This window comes from Bos mutus, chromosome 25 (assembly GCF_027580195.1).
Source record: "Bos mutus isolate GX-2022 chromosome 25, NWIPB_WYAK_1.1, whole genome shotgun sequence".
In the NCBI taxonomy this organism is placed as follows: Eukaryota; Metazoa; Chordata; class Mammalia; order Artiodactyla; family Bovidae; genus Bos; species Bos mutus.
The window spans coordinates 1198480-1219042 of record NC_091641.1 but is presented as its reverse complement, the minus strand read 5'-3'; the positions used below and the strand labels follow the sequence as shown (position 1 = coordinate 1219042).

Sequence of the window (20563 nt, the reverse complement as noted above, 5' to 3'; positions counted from 1 at the left end):
AGCCCCACCAGTGACACTGGGCAGTGCGGAGGGAGGCTGACAGTGTCTCTGCTGGCCCGAAGAACCCTCAGCAGAAACTTGGTTTCCCACAGTCCTGGAGCTCAGGGGCCTGAAATGAAGGTCTTGGCAGGCAGGCTCCGCCAAGGCCTGCAGAGCAGCCTCTCCTGCCTCTTTCAGTCCTGGGGGCCCAGGCCCCCCTTAGCCCATGGCTGCTCCACTCCAGTCTCTGCCTCCATCCTCACAGGGCTGTCCTCACATGTCTCCCTTCTTTCTCTAAGGACACCAGTCCTCTGAGGCTAGCCACCCCCCACTCCAGGATGGGGGCTTCCCAGGTGGCATTAGTGGTAAAGAACCTGCCTGCCAAAGCAAGAGATGCAAGAGACGCAGGTTTGATCCCTGGGTCAGGAAGATCCCTTGGAGAAGGAAATGGCAACTCATTCCAATATTCTTGCCTGGAGAATCCCATGGACTGAGGAGCCTGGAGGGCTAGAGACCACGGGGTCACACAGAGTCGGACGCGACTGAAACGACTTAGCGCACACACATGCACTCCAGTCCGACCTCATCTTAACCTCAGTCATTCCATCCGCAAAGACTCTATTTCCAAATACGGTCATAGTCACAGGTTCTGGGAGGCAGGATTCCAGCCTATCTTTTAGGAGGGGACACAGTTCAACTCCTGACACGGACCACCTAATACAAACCTTTCTCTTTACAATTGACAAGTCAATCTCACAGCCTTCTCCTTACTTGATCCAGATAATGATGCTGAGAGAGGGGTGTGGCAGGACAGCAACCCCATTTTACAGATGTGGAAACTGAGATCAGAGGGTGGTTAAGGTACTGGGCCAGAGAAAGTCACAATCAGAACCCAAAAGTCTTCGTTCCAAATCCCTGCCCTCAGAATCGTGTTTTTCAGCCATCTCCCTAAAATGGTAATCTGAGAAAAGCTCTGGCGGCCCTGTGGTGGACTCTGGCTCTTTGTGGTCACAGTATAAGTAATAAAAACAGCAGTGAAGAAATAATAACAGTAGTGAAGTCCGGAAAGCCACCAGCAGGACCCCTGTGACCCGGCCAAAGGCAGGGACAAAAGTCAGGGGCTAAGTGGTGGGACTCAGTGTCCAGAAGCCCCCACCAGATGACGGTTGAAAAAAGCTGTTAGGGGCCAGGAGGGCTGATTCCAGAGACTGCAGAGATGGGATCTGAAGACTAAATGGATTTCCAGTGAGGGAGTGGAAGGAGGGGCAATGCAGGAGGAAGTGAACTCAGCCCTAAGCTGTCTGACAGGAGCTGGTTCCACTGGGGAGGCCGGTCCCCTATCACCCTCCCCAACAACGCCTGCATTTTAACCCCTGGAACCCTAGATTCTTTTTTGCAGAATGTGCCTGCAGGTCATCCAGAGGAACACACGCAAGTTCCTGCAGCTGCGTTCCTGGGGCTGGTGGAAGCTCTACATCAAGGTGAGGGCCTCAGGGCCTCGGTTCCAGGCACAGGGGCCTCTTGGGGGTGGGAGGCCTCTTAGGGATTAGGGAGACTGCAGGGACAGTCTGGAAATGAGGGCGCCTTGGAGGAAGAGTGCAGCCTCCTTTCAGACAGGGGTGGATTCCTCCCTGAGAAAAATGATGGTGTGTCCTCCCAACTTTCAACTTATCCCTCAAAATAAAACCCTCTGAGGATGCAGAGAGTGCCCCCCAAATGTGGGCCTGATGCTCAGTGCCTCACCCCTGGGCATGCTGAAGCCCCTTCAACCCCTTCAGTGATGTCCTCGGCTTTAGGAAACCGTGGAATCCTGACTCTCCTTTCCCAGGCTGCTCTGAGGCAGTGAGGGTGAGTGAGTCAGCCGGGTGGTGGGGCTGCAGGTGCCCAAGCAACCAGGCCACTCTCAACCAATGCAGGAGTCCACGAGCCACCTACTACATGCGGGTCAGGTCATACTGGGGCCTGGCATCCCGCCTGGGGCCCCCTGTTATGAGGAAGCATACCACTGGACACCGGGGACAGGGCTGCTGCACTCAGGAGGCCGGAGGACGGGGTTGTCTTGAGGGGCGGGGTGTTCTGGGCAGCTACGTGGAGGGGTGGACAGGCCACAGGTCATCTCTGGGGGTCCTGAGCCCCCCACAGCTCACGCAGAAGCTTCTTTCTCCTCCCCATAGGAAAGGACTTTCTAACAATTGGTGCTGACCACAAGTAGAAAGGTGGGGCGGGGGTGAGGGGCGTGGATAGTAATTCTGCATGGCCAGAGGTAGCCATGCACAGGCCAGCCTGCTGGAGGGCTTGAGATCGCAGAGGGAGCTAAATAAGAATTTCTCAAATTTGGATATCATGGTACTCTCCCCGCCTGTTCTATGTCTGACCCTCTTTCCTTAAATCAATTCCCTTTTTTACTTTGAAATTTTTATTTTAAAAGGAAACTTCACATCCTTACCTGTCTCATCCCAAGCAGGTTGTCCATAAAAACTGAAGATTTAGGAACTTCCTTGGTGGTCCGGTGGTTAAAACTCCATGCTCCTGATGCAGGGGTCACAGGTTCAATCTCTGGTCAAGGAACTAAGATCTTCGCATGCCTTGCATGCATGGCCTAAAACAAAATAAAACAAAACAAACAAACAAAAAAACCCTGTAGATTTAACAAGAAAGGAGGGTCACCTTCCAAGAAGCCATGTCCATCCAGGCCATGGGGAACTCTCAGACTTACCTTTGCTTCATTGCCATGTCACCCTTGACCCAGCTACCAAAAATCTCCATCAAATTCCTGTTTGCCCACAGCAGCAGGCTGGGCACACACACATACAGTACATGCTGGGTCTGGGGGATTATCCAGACATGGGGGCGGTCACAAGATGGTGGGAGGAGTGCCCCTGGCTCCCCTGAGAACCTTGGGAAGTTGCCCTCTTTTCTCTGATTCCTTTTCCTCGCCCATCAAGTGCAAACACAGTAGGGAGAACAAATGACCTAGTTTCCGTGGGAAGCCAGACTCCCAGCATGATGAGTGGGTTCACTGCTGTGACCCTGCTGGTTTACAGAGGTCCTTCTCTGATTTGACCTTCACAATCACCTCCTGAGACACCCAGTTCTCATATGTATCTTCAGGGTATAAAAGTCCATTTGACTGAATTTTGGAGACTTGATTACGGTCCCAAGGCTATCAGTAGAAGACCCTTGACTGGGAGGGGCCCAGGGCCATCTCGACCCTCCCTGCCGTCACGGCCGTGTCTCCTTGACCATCATGGTGTTAGCACTTGAATCATCCATCCGCTTTCCCTGAAAGTGAAGTCGCTCAGTCATGTCCGACTTTTTGCGACCCCATGGACTGTAGCCTATCAGGCTCCTCCATCCATGGGATTTTCCAGACAACAGTGCTGGAGTGGATTGCCATTTCCTTCTCCAGGGGATCTTCTGACCCAGGAATCAAACCCGGGTCTCCTGCATTGCAGGCAGACACTTTACCGCCTGAGCTTTACCACTTTCCCTAAGCTGTCTCTAACATGGTTTCTCCAGTCTGGAGGCGTTGCTCCAGCTGGGACCCTCATTCAATGTTTGGGAGGCTGAGACCGAGTGAGACCACAGGGATAAAACGATCTTCCCCTTACAGAAGCACCTTCATGATGACCCTTTCCCTTATTTTGCAAAGAAGTGAATTTCAGTAAATTTATACCACAAACTAAAAGTCATCTAGCTGGTCTCGTCTTCTACCCACATGGCCCCATCTGACCTCATCTCAGGGATACCCCAGGGGGCACCCCCACTTACTGCCTGTGTGCCTTCTGACAACTCCACCCCCTCTGCATGTTGGTTCTCTCAACGCCTGCCTGGCTTGCTTCTCAGCATTGTTAAAAGGAGGAACTGTGGACAACGGAACCGGATTGTTAACACAAAAGTGCTAAACCAATGCTGGGAGTCATTTGGGTGGAGAGGCCCCTCCCCGTGGGTGAATGGAAGCACCGTCACACCCGGGGTCAGAGGACCAGATGGCACAGCCTGGACTTCTCCTAGACTATTCTCCTAACACCTCGAGGTGCACCTGATCACCTGGGATCTTGTTATGATGCAGATTCAGATGAACAGGCCACAGGTGCGGCCTGAGATGTCGCATCCTAGCCGGCTTGCTGGTGATGCTGCTGCGGCTGGTCTGGGGACGGCACTCCTGGACGACGCTTGGTCCCGCCCATTGGCAAGGAGCTTGGAGATGGCCCAGCTCTCCATCCAACCTCCAGGACACGTTTGCTTGGGGCCCCAGGCCTGTTTGCATTTGTTGTCCCCTGTAGGTGCTGGGACCCTGCCTTTGGCCAACGCTCTTTCCTCCACCAGGAGCATGAGAACCTGCTGGTCGTGGAGGAGCGCCTGACCCCAACGATGAAAGCCAAGACAGGGCTGGAGAGCCAGATCTCCAACACGCGAGAGCAGCTGGAGGAGGAGGAGGGCCTGTCAGCCTCATTGAGCACTGATAGGCGCAAGCTGGAGGGGGAGCTGAGCGACCTCAGGCGGGACCTGGAGGGCCTGGGAGACCATGCTGGCCAAGATGGAGAAGGAGAAGCAGGTGGGGAGGCCCCAGGCCTGACTCTAGTCCTCCCAGGGCCAGGGAACCCCCTAGTTGGCTCACCCTGCAGGAGCCACACCCACCACTGCCCAGCAGTGCTGCCCAGGACTGAGCTGCTAGCCAGATGCAGCTATTTTAACTTAATTCAGCACAATTTCAGAGGCAGCTCCTCGGTCGACCTTGCTGCACTCTGAGGGCTCAGTAGCCACGCACGGCACTTGCTACGATGTCAGACAGAGCAGTTGACTCAGGGCTGAGGGCTGCTCCCCTCATGGGGACACCTGGGCCTGTCTGGGTCTCCTCGTGCCTGGGTTCCTGGGTGTCTGCCTGGCCCACTGCCCACTCAGCCTCAGCATCCCTGGGGCCCCTCACGGAACACCCCTCTGCACCACCAACCATATCCGCACCCCTCTTCCCAGAAGAAGCAACCCTGTTGTAAGGTGGAGTCACCTTTAGCTGCTCAGTTTCTGCCCAAACAAGCAGTTGCTGCCCCTGCACACGGCTCCCCAGCTCCTGGTACTGGGTGGCTGGCCCTCAGCCCCAGGCCCCCTTCCAACCTCACATGGGTGGGACCCCCCAGCAAGGGAAGGTGGACCGGGGTGTCTCCAGCGCTGAGGTGCACACGAACCACCAGGACCTCGATAAGACGCAGACTCTGGGCCGGCAGGTCTGGTGGGGCCGAGGGGCTGTGTTCCCAACAGTCCCGGGCGATGCCACGGCTGCTGTCCGAGGACCAGGCGTTGAGTAGCCAGGGCCTGACGGTGTCCTCGTTGCCCCCTCACCCTGAGATCCTGACTTGGTTGGGTATTGGCATCTCCCAGGCCCCCAGGTGACCCTGGGGTGCAGCCATGCTGAGGACCCTCTCTTGGAGCATGCACCCCCTCCCCCCTGCCCTCAAAGATATTCCCAGCCTTAAAGTCCCCCACCCCACCTCCAGGCCCTGGATCACAAACTCTGTTCACTGACTGGGGACCTCTCCCTTTAAGAAGACTCCATCGCCAAGCTCTAGAAGGAAAAGAGGGAGCTGGAGGAGCTGCATCAGGTAGGTATTGCCTGCCTCTCCCCTTGAAGTGGGAGTTCGGAGACAGAAGACCCCTGTTCAAACCCCAGCTTTGCCAACCCTCAGCTGGGGCCCCTGGGAAGTCACCGAATCTCCCTGAATCACGGTGCCTTCATCCATCAAGTGGGCATGGTCACTGCAGCCTCCCTTCCAGGTTTGCTGTAGTGGGGTGATCATGTCATTTATCACCCAAACTAGGACAGGTTCAGAGTGAAAGGGGGCAGCAGGTGTGGTCAGAATGGTCCAGGCACCAGGGAGGGATGATCCTAGCATCGTAGGGACAAAGTGGGCCCATGGAAGTGCCCTGGAGTTCTAAAGTACCAGCAAACCTTGATTCACTGCAGCAACAACAGACGTGAGCTCTTGAGATCACAGGGCTCTGAGTGCAAAGCCAGCTCTGAGCACACATCAGTGCCGATGGTGGCACGGAATGCCTCCTAGCCCGGATCAGGCCCCAAGAGCAAGCTGAAGCCTGGAACCAGATCAGTGGACCCACATCCCTGTGTTTGCTGACATCGTGGATCTGCGTATGTCCCCAGAGCGCCTCTCTCTGCTGCCCTGGCAACACCTCCCCTTAGACTGTGAGTCTCCATCATATCAAACCCAGAGCCCCCTTTTATAACAAACATGCTCAGTTCTCATTATTCAAGGTGATGAAGTCACTGAATTAGCAAAGCCTGAACCTCTGCTCTCGGGAAAATACAGGGTTCAGTTCAGTTCAGTTGCTCAGTCATGTCCGACTCTTTGCGACCCCATGAATCGCAGCACGCCAGGCCTCCCTGTCCATCACTAACTCCCAGAGTTCACTCGGACTCACATCCATCAAGTCAGTGATGCCATCCAACCATCTCATCCTCTGTCATCCCCTTCTCCTCCTGCCCCCAATCCCTCCCAGCATCAGTCTTTTCCAAGGAGTCAACTCTTCGCATGAGGTGGCCAAAGTACTGGAGTTTCAGCTTTAGCATCATTCCTTCCAGAAACACCCAGGACTGATCTCCTTTAGAATGGACTGGTTGGATCTCCTTGCAGTCCAAGGGACTCTCAAGAGTCTTCTCCAACACCACAGTTCAAAAGCATCAATTCTTCGGTGCTCAGCTTTCTTCACAGTCCAACTCTCACATCCATACATGACTACTAGAAAAACCATAGCCTTGACTAGATGGACCTTTGTTGACAAAGTAATGTCTCTGCTTTTGAATATGCTATCTAGGTTGGTCATAACTTTCCTTCCAAGGAGTGTCTTTTAATTTGAATGGCTGCAGTCACCATCTGCAGTGATTTTGGAGCCCAGAAAAATAAAGTCTTACACTGTTTCCACTGTTTCCCCATCTATTTGCCAGTAAGTGATGGGACCAGATGCCACGATCTTGGTTTTCTGAATGTTGAGCTTTAAGCCAGCTTTTTCACTCTCCACTTTCACTTTCATCAGGAGGCTTTTGAGTTCCTCTTCACTTTCTGCCGTAAGTGTGGTGTCATCTGCATATCTGAGGTTATTGATATCTCTCCCAGCAATCTTGATTCCAGCTTGTGCTTCTTCCAGCCCAGCGTTTAGGTTCCTGCAAACCTTTGGTCACAGTGTTTTTCTCAACCCATCAATATATCATACATGGTTTCGATTTATACATTATCTTGTTTTATGTGTATTTCTGTTGAAAAACACACAATATTTAATACATATTGTTGATTCCTTGACATTGAACTCACGGTCAACAGTCACTGTATCTCAGGCCTGAACAAAGCTCATCCAAGACACAGATTTTCTCTGCAAAGCACTTCAGAGCCTTCTTGCGTCAGGAACACCAGGCAGCAAGGTGGCACTCTGCATGGTGGCATCATAAGCAATGAAATCACCAAAAAAAAATCACCAATGTAAAAAAACCTGGCACTAAACAGACCAGGAAAAGGACACTTGTTTGCAGTAGGAGCTGAACCGAGATGATAGAGCATCATTTATCCAATCTCAGCTGGGAAAAATGTGCTCCTCGGGCAACTTGACATTTTCGCTGCTCTGCGTGTCCATGAATGACCACAAAAGCACCATGAGTATTGATTTGGGGATTACAAATACACTTTAGTGAGCAGACAAATTGGCAAATAGATAACTCACAATGAGGATCAGCTGTATTTTGGAAGGCCCTCTTACATCCCGAATTGAAGACAACAATAATGTAACTACTACATAACTTCAGGAAAATCAATTGGGTGCCCTTCCATATAATGGAGAAATGAGTGACATTACTTCATAATAAATAATGAGACTGTCAAACTGCAAAAGCTCAGGTGGATCTGAGAGTGCTGCCTGCCCGAGGCCATCTATGACGGCTGCAGATGGGCACTAGAGGGGGTGTTGGTGACTCAGGTAGCCAAGTGTGGGTGCTGCCAGTGATGAGACTTTACGAAACAGAGAATAATTCTCAGGGAATTTTCAACAAGTAAATCCTCTCTCAGTTTTCATGGTAGATCATTCTTTTAAAATGTGGTGTATGCTAAATGAAAAAAAATTTTTTTTTAGTTAAATGTGCAGAGGTGCTGAGTTCTAGGTTCAGAAAAGCATAAATAGTTGTTTACTTACATGAATGGCTGGCTGGACTGCAGAATTATTCACAGCCTATTGTCCAGAGCACAACCAGACATCCAGTGTCTCTGGAAACACCCACATAGTGAGGACCCCAAATGTTGTGACAGCCAGAAGCCACACCCCTGCAGATTTCCTATGTGCCCCTTGGAGAACCAGAGCCCCCAGCTGCCCCTGGGGTCCACCTGTGGCTGACGGGAGATTGGTCTGCCCTGGGCTCACGTGTCTCTCAGGAGCAGGCGCTCACATCATCAACTCGGCCCAGAAGTGATGGCAGAGAACCAGCTCTGTTCAGCTGCTCCCACCCGCCTTGTGGGACACACACGTGTATCTTTCCAGGAAACCCTTGACAACCTGCAAGCTGAGGAGGACAAGGTGAACCACCTGACCAAGACCAGCAGCAAGCTCAGCAGCCAGATCCACGAGGTAATGCCCCGTCCCCAGGCCTGATTCTACACCCTGATGGCCGGGTCTGTCCATTCTGGGAAACAGGAAGCAAGGGTCTTTCTGATGCCACAGCTAAGGAACCTGGCCCAGTCTGGTTCTTTACTGCATTCTGGCCTCAGACACCCCCCTCCCCCGCCACGCACACAACTCTACTTTCTCTTGTATTTTTTGTCTCTGCAGCCAGAGGATAACTGGAAACAGGAAAAGAAAATTTGGGCGGAAGTGGAAAAGGCTCGCCGGAAAGCTGAGAGTGACCTGAAGATTACCACCAACCATCTCAATGAGATGGAGCGGTCCAAGCTAGATCTCCAGGAGGTGGTGAAAAAGTACGCACTCTTTCATTTCGCCTGCAGCAGTGTTAGCAACACCGAGCACTTCCTGGACAGTCTGTGCTCAGGGCTTTGTGTACTAAACGCACTTCCCCAGCACCCACTCTGTGCCAGGCATGGAGGATTAGGGAGGAACAAGTAGGTGCTCCCTGTGCTCAGGGAGCTCCCAGGCTCACACAGGGCCATGGACAATGGACAAGAGGCTGATAGTAAGCAAAGCAGCCACCCCAGAGGGAGGGAGTCTGCGCAGAAGCCTACAAACTGAGCTGTCCAAGATCACGAGGAGTGGAGGGGGTATGTTATCAGCGTCACCCTGGGAATAACGCGGAGGACAGGTGGGGTGAGAAAAGCTGGCAGCAGGAAGACAACTGGGAGGCTACTGTAACAGTCCAAGCATAAACCAGAACCGAGTCAGAGGCCAAGGGGAAGGGAGAGAAGGAGGCAGGTAAGGAGGGCCCTTGTGGGGCGGAAGCTGCACTCTGTCTTTGAAGCACATTCTGCCTAAGGCAGGTCTAAAGCACCACTGGCTGCCCCGAGGGCGTGTGCAGCGAAATCCACCTCTTAGCATGGATCTCGGGAGGAACACCCAGAAGGTGTGGGAGACCCTGACCTATCCTCCCCATCCATCTGCTTAGTCTCTAGCCTCTTAGTTCTCACACGTGGCTCCTGACACATGGGACTCACGCATCAGGAGGAGACAGCCTTTTGCGGCAAGTTTTGGAAGGAACGTTTTCCCTAAAAAGGACAAGTGTTTTGTGCAATTCTGGGGTCTGTAGACTGTAAGCTGCACCAGAGAAGGGAGTTCTGTCCGTTTCGTTCACTGATGAGTCCCTGGAATCCCAGGTGATGTCTGGCACCAGGAGGGACTCAGTACGTAAGAAAGAAAATAATAAATGCACGAGGGAGTGAAGGAATGGGTGGGTCCGTGAGAAGCCAGTGGAGGGTGACTCATCTGCAGGGTGAGAAGGCCAGGGGTCGGGGTGAGGGGGTCTCAGCAGGGTCAAGGTCTCCCCCGGCTCCACTCCCACGCCAACCCACTAGCCCAGCCTCAGAGCTTTTCCTCAGGAGGGCAAACCTCCTCCGGCAGGAGGGATATGGAAATCAACTCTGTCAACTCTAAGGAGAGGACGAGCAGTCTCTGAATTCCACACTGCAGCGGAAACTGAAGGAACGCCAGGTCTGTCTGGGGCGGAGGAGACCCGACTCCCCTCCTGAAATGCACTGGCCTGGGCCTCGGCCCCCATCTGCTGACCGGCCACTACCACAGTCTTCGGAGACTACCACAGTCTTCAGAGACTGACTCACGTCCGCCTCACGCCAGCTTCAGTTCCAAGTCCTCACGGTGGCCGCAGGGCCCTCCACGAACTAGCCCTGCTCCCTCCCTTGCTCGTCACCCACTGTCCCCGCACCACTCTGTCCAGGCCAGCCAGGCCGGCCCCCTGGCGGTGTCGTGCACACCCCTGCCTCCCTCCTGCCTCCCATCGTACACTCTCTGTGCCTTGCTTCCTTCTGCTTTTGACAGTGTCCCATATAGGCTAAGCTGCCATCCCTCATTTCCATCCTACAAGGCCAATGGGTAGGTCTCTAACCTCACACCGGAGAGAGAAATTGCTCTGTCTGCTTATTTGCCTGCTAGGCATGAATCGAGGAGCTGAATCAAGAGCTGGAGGCTGAGAGGGCAATGAGCCAAGGTGAGTGAAACACATCCACTCTTCCTGGAGTCAAAAGACCCAGGGAAGCCACAGTCCAACCAGGCGCAGAAACTCCTCCGGAAGCCAACAGAGAGGAGGACAGGGTTCCAGCTGGAAAGGCCTTGTTAGTTTCTTGAGTGCCTCCCGTGTGCCCGGCACTGTGCCACACGTGCACACTGATGTTGCACAGATGCTCTCTGTGCTGCCGCCCAAGGGGAGGCGGCAGCAGCAGCCTGGGCGCCTGAAGACTGAATTCAACAGGCAGAAGTGGGGAGGAGGTTCCAGGCAAAGGGGATCAGATAGCACCTGCATGTGCAGGCACAGAGGTGTGAAGGGGAGAGCGGGAGTGGAGGGAGGCTTGTGGGGAGGGATCCCACAGGGAGATGAATCCAAACACACACATTCCAGCTTCAGCCCGGTGCGGCTGGGGGGCAGGACGGGCACTAAGGCCCCCAGACAGCTCCCTTTGCTGAGGGTGGGGGGCGGGGGGCAGAAGACAGACCCCCTGCAAGCGCAGGCCCCTGACCTCACAGATGTCACTCGGTCATCCCAGTCTTTACTAGAGGAAACGGGGGCTCTTGGACAGTCAGGGTCAGCGTCATTCACCTCCCCCAGGTGAAGAAACAACACAGCAACCTGTCCCGAGACCTGGAAGACTTAAGTGACAGGCTGGAAGAGGCTGGGGGAGCCGCATCTGCTCAGGTGCCATCCTAAGGGGCCCAGGACCCCCAAATCCTGCCCACCTACTGGACGATGAGCAAGGGGATAAAGACCAGTTAGTCCTTGCTGAATTCCTGGGGCTACCTAGGGGAGAAACCAATCAATAATAGAGAACAGGCAAGAGAGGGCTGGTTCTGTCCACTTGCTCTGGGCTGCTCAGTTCAGTGGGTACAAGCGGGACTGAGACTGAATGTCTCAGGGAGGCTGGTGCAGAGCCTGCCTCTGCTCTGCCCCGGTTCGAGCTGAACCACAAGCGGGAGGCTGAGCTGCTGCAGCTGCGGCAGCGGGAGCCGGAGGAGGCGGCCCTGCAGAGTGCAGAGTGCAGTGTGCAGGAAGCACACGGACTCCATGGCCGAGCTAACTGAGCATGTGGAGAACCTGCAGAGGGTGAAGTCCAAGCTGGAGAAGGACAAGCAGGGTATGAAGGCCAAGATGGACGCCAGCGTGGAGACCATGCAGAAGTCCAAGGTGAGGGGGAATCCCTGCAGAGCCTTCTCGAATAATATCCCCTGAGGAGCCCCCCGACAGACCTGAGGTGCGATCTAGATGCTGTGAAGGGAACCAAGATGGACCCATCACAGACCCCACACGCCGGGGATATAACCTTGGCCAAGGTGCACCACCCAACTGTGCCTTGGCTTCCCCATCCATAAAACGGGAGTAAAGATAATCCCCGCCTCACATTGCTCGTTAGGGCTACAACAGTCCCTGGCACATGAGGAAAAGCTCCGTAAATGTGAGCTACTAGGATCTCCACGACATTAGGAGGACAGTATCCTTGAGGAGCTGGAGACGTAGGAAGAGAGACAAGTGCAGTCACGGCCACGCTGAAAAAGCGATACATGGGAGGAAAGAAAATGAAGTCAGTCACTCAACATGCATTTATGCAGCACCTGCCACAGGAAGAGTCTTCATGTGACATGAAGGAAGTGAGGGGCTCCAGGGAAGTGGGGGGCTCCAGAGGTGAGCAGGGATGCAGCTTCAGGGGCCCAGGTCCCAGCCAACAGGTGTCTTCAAACTGTAGACACTCCAGAGAGACCACAGTAGCGCCTGTTTTATCCTGCTCTAATGCGGCATTTTCTTAGTGGGTGAAGTCAGCCGGGGCCCACAAGTGAGGGGCTGTGTGCCAACCCAAAGGCTCTGGGTTTATGTTGATAGAAAACGGTGAGCTGCTGAGATGAGGGTGTTCTAAAAGGATGAGGCAGGTGGCCAGGGAGGCTGCAAGAGGGCAGCCCAGCTGGGAAACAGGGTGGGCCTGGCCTGGGCCTGCTCGTTCCCTCACTGGGTCCATTCTCGCTGCGCAGATGAATGCTGAGGCCCACATCCGAAAGCTGGAGGACAACCTGGCAGAGGCCAAGGCGAAGGTGGCTGAGCTGGAGCGGAAGTGGGTGGAAATTAACGCCATCTGGACCCGCCTCCAGGGTGAGCTCGCCCCTCCCTGCAGCTTCCTGAGAACGGAATGGGGATCCTCAAGGAACCTGAAAGAGGAGCCGGGTCCCCTCCCGGAGCCTCCCTGACCTTGGAAAACCCACATCCCCTGTGATGAGACAGGGATGTTTTCTTCTGCCCGCTGAGTGCTTGCTCCAAGTAACATCTTTACAGCCTAAAACAGGGAACACAATTCAAAGCATTTTCATGTTGGTTCTCTCAATCTCTCGGTGGGATCAGCGGGAGGAGCAGTACTACTGATATAACACAGTTTTCAAGCATTTCAAAACATGATCAGCCTACAAACATAAAGCAAACACGGGTCACTAATGAGGGAACTGGAAAGATGGTAGAGCCACCTTTGAAAAGCATCTGAGGGACCAAGGTTTACACAGCCAGTTGGGAAAGGAACGCTTCAGTAACTCTGACAAGTTAGATGCAAAACTGGTTCCTGTCCAACAGGGCAGTAATACTGCAACCTCTGGGTCTGATTTGGGGTTTTTTCTATCAGAAGAAATTCTTTACATATCTAGGTCAAAAACGATTTGCGACTCATGCATATGCAAGTTAACATCCAACTTCGCAGAGTCTGGGCCCTAGACAGGGGTCAACAGTTGGGTCAAGCAAAAGTGTAGTTCCTTGGAGAGCTTCACACTCCTTGGGTGTGCCAGTTAGACACAGCTCTCGAGCACTGACACCAGAGAACCTGAAGCATCATTTGGCCTTACTGCCGCATCCTCAATACTTTTAAAAATCAATTTCCCCACTGGATGGATAAGAAGAGTGAAACGATGAGGTTGGGGGTGACTCGATCACAAAACTGAAGACTTACAGGGCAGAGCTGGAAACCCTTGCCGTCCTCTGGCTCCAGAAATCAGTCCTCAGATGACAGGAGTGGGTTCAGGGGCTGTGATGAATGGATTTTTCAAAGTAAACATTCTTGGCCTCACTGTTGTCTCCAAACTTGTGTGTCCCCTGCCAGGGGCTGGGGGCCTCATTATCCGAAGCTACTTGTCCCACACACATCACCTGGACAGTGGGGACCCTTGGGCATTGCGCCCCTCCTGGGCCCACTTGATTTGGGCAGCTGAGGTGGGGGTCACCGTGCTCCCCATCCCAGCCCTGCTGGCCAAGCCGTCATATTGATGGGTTCTCCAAGAGCCCATCTGGCTCCACATTTCTGTCTCCTCACCCAGCTGAAAACGGTGAGCTGACCTGGGAGTATGAAGAATCCCAGAGCCCGCTCAACCAGATCCTGGGGATAAAGACATCCCTGACGTCGCAGGTGGACGATTACAAGCGGTAGCTGGATGAAGAGTCCAAGGTTGGCTTGCGGGTGAGGTCGGGGGCAACAGTGCCGCCTCCTTGAAGAAAGTTGTATGTTATGAAGAGGCAGAAGGAACATGAAAATTATCTGATTCCACAGTGAGTAAAAAAGTTAACTACAAAGCCAGAGCATGCGTGTGGGCGCACGAGGCTAATTAAATGAAAGAAATTATGTATCCTTGTGGACGGTAATGGGGAGAGATCAAGGAGAATTAAACCTCGGTGGTTTGGGTTGCAGACTCCTATGTTTTTTCACCTCTTGCTGCACTGTTGATCAACATCACATATCTTTAAGTGATGGTCCCAGGTGCCACAGGGACCAGGGGGACTCTGACAGGCCGGTCTGGCCCCCACAGGCCCGCAGCACGGCCAAGGTGAGTTTCGCCAACACCATGCACGACCTGGACCTGCTGGAGGAGCCCCTGGAGGAAGAGCAGGGAGGCAAGTCCCCGGCCCCCTCAGGACGTAGAGGTTTGACTCTGCTGCCATTCACTGCCAGCTCTGGGCCCACCACGCTGACTCCATCAGTCACCCAGGCACCCGCCACCCTTCCCAAAAGCCTGGCTAAAGGTCAGGCTTACAGGAAATATGGTTCTAACTAAAACGACACTATGGCTCCACTGGGAAGACGAGGGGATGGGAAATGAGGAACAGAGGCCAGAGAAAGCGCCAAAACCACACCTTCCACAGCAGGGCTGCTGCTGCTGCTGCTGCTTCTGCTGCTAAATCACTTCAGTCGTGTCCGACTCTCTGCGACCCCATAGACGGCAGCCCACCAGGCTCCCCCGTCCCTGGGATTCTCCAGGCAAGAACACTGGAGTGGGTTGCCATTTCCTTCTCCAATGCAGGAAAGTGAAAAGTGAAAGTGAAGTCGCTCAGTCGCGTCCGACCCTCAACGACCCCATGGACTGCAGCCTTCCAGGCTCCTCCATCCATGGGATTCTCCAGGCAAGAGTACTGGAGTGGGGTGCCATTGCCTTCTCCGCCACAGCAGGGCACCAAGAGCTAATGCCTAAAACCACACAGAGCACATTTCATTTAGAAACATGGACATCAAAGCCCAAAACCATCAGCTAACAGTGATGAAGGCAGGTGTCCGGGATGACCTGGAGTGTGCCCCTGACCCAGGACTGCTGTGTCTCCTAACGAACCTTACAGAATGACTGAACTCTTAGGATGTCTGGGCAGAAGCAAAAACAACGCACATTTAACTGGAACAAGCCAGCTTTACGCCCCATTTTCCACCGTGCATTGGTCACGGGAGGAGCAGGCCAACCAGACGCTGGCCCGCTACAGAAGACGGTGCACGAGCTGGGTGATGTCAAGGAGCGGACAGGCATGGCGGAGACTGCCCTCAGCAAGCTGCACTCCAGACACCGTGCGACCGGCAAGGGCATCACCTCCTGGAGATCGTCCAGGCGTCCAGGCTCCTCCAAGACGCCGTCTGAGGAGTGAGGGCCTGTGGCCCCAGCCCATAGCCGGTAGGTGTGGACTTCATGCTCTGCAGAGAAGGCAATGGCACCTCACTCCAGTACTCTTGCCTGGAGAATCCCATGGATGGAGGAGCCTGGTAGGCTACAGTCCATGGGGTCAATAAGAGTCGGACACGACTGAGCGACTTCACTTTCACTTTTCACTTTCCTGCATTGGAGAAGGAAATGGCAACCCACTCCAGTGTTCTTGCCTGGAGAATCCCAAGGGTGGGGGAGCCTGGTGGGCTGCCGTCTGTGGGGTCGCAGAGTCGGACATGACTGAAGCGACTTAGCAGCAGCAGCAACTGTGCTCCAAGCTCACCTGCTCTGCTTTGCTCTTTCCGACTTCTCTTGGGTTCAGGCTAAGCCTTTTCTTACCGTTTGCTTAGGGAGGGAATAAAAAAATAGGGCACAGAATCTTTGTCTTAATTCTGACTCTTAAATAATGATTCTCTCAGAAAGTTAAGGAAACCAGTGTCTTGCCTCTGGATGAGTCTGACGATTAACATGTAACCTCCTTTCAGGGCAAAAACCTCAACGGGGTCCCTTCTGTTGAGCTCTCCTCTCTTGGTGGGGGTTACTCCTGAGGCTCCCTGCACCACCCAGACTTAGGAGGCATTGCAGCCCCTTCTACCTAGGTCTTATCTTCTAGGATCAGGCACCATGTGAAGCAGATCCCCCGGTTATGCCTGGGGTCTGCTGGCCCTGGTCCAGTTGCCCTGTCTTCATGTCACCGTCCTGTGTCACCATGGCACAGTCCTGCCAACAGCATCCAGAGGTGATGAGGTGGAGCCCCTGGGGTCTGCTCTCTGTGTTCTGGTTCATTCTGTCTTTAACCCCATATCCCAGGCCTATCCAGGCATGCCAGGCCCAAAGAAGGTGTCCCTAAAGCCTTATGACCTAGAAGAGAATGAACCAGGTATGACCTGGTGATGCTCATTACAAGGAAGAAAAAGCAGCCCACGCACCTGGCGGCACTGTCTTTCTAGCAAGAAGGTGACAAAGATGTTAGAACTCCCAGCTCTGGCCCACAAGGATCTTCTCACCCTCTCTCTCTTTTTCCTGCCAGGGTGATACATATCTCAACAGCAGACCACTGAGAGGAAAAAATATACGAAAAATGGAAAACTGGGCCTATCCCAAGACTACTATGCAAAGGAAAGTGCAAGCCAGAAAAAGACAGGTGCAAAAGAATAAAGATAGCTGTGGGGGCGAGGGGCTTGAGGATGTAAATACCTGGCCATCAGAGGCAGGAAAATTAGCATGGCTTCTCTGAGAGACAGCATCAAGCACAAGCGCTTGGATAACAGTAACTGTGGGTCTGCTTTAGCTGAGATCCTACATGTTCATGTCAAGGATGGAATGTGTAATGTCTGTGGGACCTGGCTGTTCTCTAGGAGTAATTTCTCAGGTGGACAATTTTAATACCTTGTCCCCATGAATCTTAAATAGAAGAAACATGAAAAATAGGCTGACTTAAGATTGTTTTTAACTGAAGAAGTTTTTCCTGAGACTTCCAAATCCAAAGGCAATTTTACAGTATACCAGGGTCCTGTGGCGACCCTGTGTCCTCCTTCACAGGCTTGTGTCTCAGGGATATGAAGACAGAGAGCTGAGATAGTTACAGGATGCTCTGGAGGGATGGCAAGATCCATCCAGGCTGACGACTCAAAGGCCCCCCACACACACACCCTGCCTCAGTGTCTCCCCCGATGCTCAGACACAGGCAGGTCAGCTCTGTGAGGGCAGATGGTTTTGGGTATTGTATTTCACTGCTGTTAATCAGCAGTGAGAGAGTGCCAGACCCGAAGGGGCAACAGAGTGAATATGGTAAGCACATGTGGAGTGAATGCCTCCCAAAGAAATGCACTGCTTTCTGACACTGCACAGAGCACTTCCTAAAATCAGGCTGGGGACTTCCCTGATGGTCCAGGGGTTAAGAATCTGCCTTGCATTGCAGAGGATGTGGGTTCAGTTCCTGGATGGGGAACTAAGACCCCACATGCACTAAGCCCCCGTGCTGCAACAACTGAGCCTATGGGATGACCTGAGGCAGCCAAATAAATAAATAAATAAATGAACATCTTTAAAAAAAAAAAAAAGAAAGAAAATCAGATCCCTGCCTCCTGGCGGAATCCACTTGCCAACCCTGGTGTTGATACCCAGAACCCTGCAGAACCACCTGAATGGAAGAGAGGTCTCACGGTTTCTTCAAGTCACTCTTCCGTTCCTGGGTCCTTCAGTCTTCCCAAGTTTCCTTCCCAGATTTCCTTTGTCATCTTCTGGCACTTCTCAACCCCATTCCTCCCCTTTCTGTCCTAGTCTTTGGGGTACAGGGGCAGAGCCCTCAGAAAGACCCCCGCCCCAGCCCTCTGGAGAAGGGGGCTTCCCTTTGAATCTCACCACCTGACCTCTCTCCAATGCACTGGCAGACAGAAGTCACTGTTCGGACTGGTAGAGGAAGGGATAGTAATATTCTGTTGGTGGTGCCCACATCATGCTTGTGATGTTTCTAAACTTGGCACTCTACAGCTCTGGAGGGAACCTGGTTTGGGTCCTTGGGTGCAAATACACCAATGTGAAAACACTGCCCTCTGGTGGTGGGGTCTCCGAATGCTGGGTGTGACTAACCGGGGAGACCCCAAATCACACAATCTAAGAATTATTATATATTAGAATTTTAGGGACTTCCTTGATGGTCCAGTGGCTCAGACTCCATGCTCCCAGTGCAGGGGGCCCGAGTTTGATCCCTGGTCAGGGAACTAGAGCTTACACACCACAACTAAGTTTCCACAGGACACAAAATCCTACATGCCGCAACTGAAGACCCTTTGTGCTGCAACAGACTGAAGATCCAGAGTGCTGCAACTAAGACCCAGCACAGCCAACTAAGGAAATAAATACTTGCAGGGGAAGGGATTTTAGAACTGGAAGGGACATTTAGAGGGTATCAAGTCCAGCTTTTGGCTAATTTTGGATTCCCTTCCATAGCATCCCTGAAAAATAAATGGTAATCCAACTTGAACTCTTCCAGTGCAAAAAGGCAGCCCATTGCGGTTCTGGCTGACAGTCATGGTGCAAAAGTCCCACTCAGTACTGAATCGTAATGTCTCCCCTATTTTGACCTTATTCCGATCTAGTCTTCACTTCTGTAATTACACAAAATAAGTTCAATTCTTATGCATTGAAGTCAGACAGATAAGGTTTCCACTTTCCCACGAGTATGACCTTCGGCAACTTAACCTATCTTACCTCCTGCTTTCTTGACTATTAAATGAGGAATAATAACAGCATCTGCCTCGTAGGAATGCGAAGTTTAAACAAGAGAACTTGGCCCAGCGCCCATTATGCTAACGCTGAGCCATTTGCCAAGCTCCTTCTAGCATTCCTTATGACTTCCGCAGTTGACCTTCCCGGGGAGGCTCTCCCAGGCTGTTAGTCTGGTAGCTGACGGCAGCGAGCCTCTTGTTGGAGAGATGCCAGGGGCATCCATGAGGTTTAGACCTGGAGGACAGCCCACACGTGGAGAATTCTCCAGAATTCCACAGCAGCTCCTCACTCCGCTGGGGAGAGTGGGGGCCCAGACAGAGGCAGGCTCAGTGACTTGCCCAAGACCATTCGGTTAAGGCAGAGAGAGAAATAATTCTTCGTGGCAGGAGATGAGATGAAGTTTCTGACCCAGTATTTATTTAAAAACACACACACACACACACACACACACACACACACACACACACACCCAGACTTCAGTTAGCCACATATGCTGTTTTTGCCTGAAAGTGTTAGTCGCTCAGTCATGTCCGACACTTTGGGACCCCATGGACTGTAGCCCACCAGGCCCCTCTGTCCATGGGGATTCTCCAGGCAAGACTGCTGGAGCGGGTTTCCATTCCCTCCTCCAGGGGACCTTCCCGACCCAGGGATTGAACCGGGGTCTCCTATATTGCAGGCGGATTCTTTACCAGCTGAGCCACCAGGGAAGCCCACTGTTTTTGCCTAAGGACATGTAATTTCAGAATGACTTAAAGATCTAAGAGGGTATAATCCACGCAGTCTTGCAAAATAATATTAATTGTTATCCATGATGACTGAAACCAGGGCATTGGCACCATGTTCTGTAGAGTAGTTACTTCCCTGGCGGCTCAGATGGTAAAGCGTCTGTCTACAATGCAGGAGACCCAGGTTCGAGCCCTGGGTTGGGAAGATCCCCTGGAGAAGGAAATGGCAACCCACTCCAGTACTATTGCCTGGAAAATCCCATGGACAGAGGAGCCTGGTAGGCTACAGTCTATGGGGTCACAAAGAGTCAGACACGACTGAGTGACTTCACTTTCACTTTCTGTAGAGTAAGTGGAGCAAACGTTTATTTACATGATTTTGGTAAATGTTTTGGGATAGTTTTTAAGACTGCTAAGTTTTGTATCACTGGCTATATTAAACATATATGTTTTATTTCCTATATTCTTAAAGCTCTGGCACCTGGGGACTCCCTGGCTGGGGAGTCACGGCCTCTCCCAGGGCTGCTGAGGGACAGCAAATGGCTCTCCTACACAGGCTCACCAATCCAGAGCCCACACTCTGAACCACCTCCTCTGCCCTGTTCGTGTACCTTGGGAGTACTTCCCTCCCTAATCATCCCAGGACCAGGACCAGACGAGGGACCGCCCCTCTGCCCCAGAGCCCACTGAAGTTACTCCACCAGCCAATCCTAACCCTGCTCACCCAGCCGCCCCCTTTCCTTCCTGTGGGAACCATAACGAAAGCTTGTGCACCTGCTTTCCCCTTGCTCCTCTGGCTCCTGACCAACCCTGGGGCTTCCCCACAAGGCCCTGCGTGGCATGTCATGGTGTACCTTCTGCTTCCAGGGACAGGTCTCTGAGTGAATAAACTTTCTCCTTCATGACAATCATTTCCACATCTGTGTATCTTCCCATATCTGATTAAAGCAAATCCCAGGGACATTTGAAGGTACATATAC

At 52.8% G+C, this 20563-nt stretch overlaps 1 pseudogene; it reads left to right on the top strand.

The window, feature by feature from the left end:
* The window catches only part of LOC102275541 (myosin-16-like), a 44592-nt pseudogene extending 29024 nt beyond the window's left edge, over window positions 1-15568 (top strand).
* The last annotated feature ends 4995 nt before the right edge of the window (window positions 15569-20563 follow it).